This window comes from Dermacentor albipictus, chromosome 6, assembly GCF_038994185.2.
Source record: "Dermacentor albipictus isolate Rhodes 1998 colony chromosome 6, USDA_Dalb.pri_finalv2, whole genome shotgun sequence".
NCBI classification, from domain to species: Eukaryota; Metazoa; Arthropoda; class Arachnida; order Ixodida; family Ixodidae; genus Dermacentor; species Dermacentor albipictus.
The window spans coordinates 116,779,978-116,782,616 of NC_091826.1; positions in this window are offsets into that span (position 1 = coordinate 116,779,978).

Consider the following 2,639-nt stretch of genomic DNA (forward strand, 5'->3'; position numbering starts at 1 on the left):
GCAGCGTCATTCCACTGCTTCGGAGCCGACCCACAGAGAAAGAAATTCTTTTTAAATTTCTTTTGAGAGGATATTCTCGGCCAAAACTGGCAACCAGAAACTGGTCACGCCTAGTGTCAACTCCATCCGTTGGTTGACGCGAGCATCAGAAAAAAAAAAGTGAAATGAACATACAGACAACGTTCTTTTTTTATTCTTTCGCGCTAAAACTAAAAACGTTTTGCGTGTAAATGAACTTATAGTTTGCGACTCATTTTTCTTGCGTTACCTAGCAACAAGCAAGCGGCACGCCAGACGCTCGTGCATACGTCATGCGCCACACATGCCACAGGAACGAGCGAGGCCGCCGGCGCATGTGAAGCTCGCGTGCTCGGCGACCCGTCTGTTTCGGATGTAGACCGTTTTTTCTGGGCTCCCCGCGTTTTCCTGTGTTCCGTCTGCATTTCGACACGGCACCGCTGCACTACTGGACTACAGCAAGGTGCGGAATTTTGTTTGACAGTCTGCGATGCACTTCAAGGACATTTAAACTTACTGCACGAAACTGAATCTTTAGTAGTGATGGTGTTATCGAAAAACAGCTCCGACGTCTAGGCGTAGTTAAATTGAGCTAATTGCTCGCACTGGGAGATATTGGGGACGCTTTCTGAGCCCAAGCATAATTATAACTTATTTCGGGAGTTTTTGGTCACGCTCGCCGCACGTGGCTTTGTGACCAAAAGCACCTCAGCCGTGTGACGCCGTTTCGCGTGTACTGAATCGTACCGGGTCAAGTTTCGGCGCTTTTTCTGACCCCAGACATTATTGTAACTAATTTCGCTATTTTTCTGGTTACTCTTGAAGCGCACTGGCCGCGCCCGGCTATGTGCCGCAGTTAGTTTCACGTGTACTGAATCTTAGTGGTTGAAGTTTGTGACGCATTCTCTGACGCCAAAAATTATTGTAATTCATCTGATAAGTTTTTGGGATACTTTTGACGAATGCTCGAATGCTTTGACGAATGCTGACGAATGTGAAGCTGTTAGCCATAGAAAGCAAGCCGGCCGTGGTGAGTTACTTTTGCGTGTACTGAATTTTAGTGGGACAAGTTTGTGACTTTTTATGGACCTGCAACAACATGTACCGCAATTAAGTAGTCGCGATTGTCGAAAACGGGACGAGCAATTGCCGAGGACGCGTAAAGCGTCTCAGCGACTAAGAACAGGCTTTGCACCCACGAATCTGTCTTGAGTGTGACTACAAGGCATTCTGCGAGCGTCTAACATGGTCTGGCTGAGAGCCTGTGTTGGGGCCAGCTTTGTGTACTTGGCGTACTATGGCGTCTAATGAGGCCAAGTTGTTTTTGAAACGCACAGTGACCCGTGTATTTGTGATCTTAACGTGCACGAAATAATGCTCGGGTAGAGAGGGGTGCTTGAAAATCGCATGTTTCCTTCAGATATTATGTCATTGTTTGGGAGGAGTCTATTTGCTACGAAATATATGTAAACGTCAATTTATCTGTAATGCCGCTCATTCAAGACTGACGCATGCTCCGCGTCTACACGCAATATTCCTGTTAGGTCAATATACCAAAATGGGGCATGCGTTTAATTTACTTTTTTCAGCTGATGGCACCTGGAAGAGCTTCGTACGGCAACGACTGCTGCTTGCCTGCTGCCACAACTTTGGATGAATGCGCAAGAAGCCCGGAACGTGCATTTATATAGAGCAAACTAAACATTTCATATTTTAGAAGGCGTCTTGCGTTTTCTGTATGAAATTGCACGTGACACAGATCCGGTGGAGGCTCTTAAAGGTCGTTCGCAATCATTTTTACTAAATAATAAAACGATTCCGTGCAAAGGCCACACGTGGTTCAGCAGTAGAAGCGAAAAAAAATACAATAGATGCCGCGCCGATCAGTGGACCTGGCGTGATCTGTACCAACTGGCGTGTAAAACGCGCGTGCCCGGAACCGAAAGCCGTTAATACCATCCGCTTGGTGCACTACAGTCAATTCGCCCTCTGGGCTCTATGGGAGTGTCCGATCTTGTTGAAATTCCTGCCAATCATTCGCGATAGTGCATTATTTGGAGCCGATTCTTCAATGACGTTAGCGGCACACTACCTCACTCATCCACCGTAACAGCTCCGGCAATGCTTCAGCATTTTCTTCGAATGCTGAAAGAGCGATTTCGGTGACTTGCTCAAGAGGGATAACTAATAGAGGATTTCCGCCACAGTTTATGACTTTTAGTGCAATAACATATTATTTTATTCGATAGCCAAGTTTTTGAGTTTCCGTTTTGCTAGACGGTTATTATGAAGGAGCACACAAATAACAGGATGGACAATGTGCCCTTGAAGTTATGCTGCAACTGATTTATCCAAGGTTTCGCCCGACGGGCGGTGCATCGATAGCAATAGCGAGGGCTAACGTTGCGCCACAACTCCTTGGACGACGATGTTGCGACTCTCTGTTGGCACGAAGCTGCACGCGTGGGAACTGGTGGTGCGCAGAAGGAACAGTGCCCCGGCAGCTGCCAGCGCCATGGACGCAGTCAGTCGTGTTGAAGGCGTCTGACTAGGAACTGGAAAGGTCACCAGCTGGAATGCGGCCGGTATAGTAAGCAACATAGCAGCAGAGAACGTTAAAC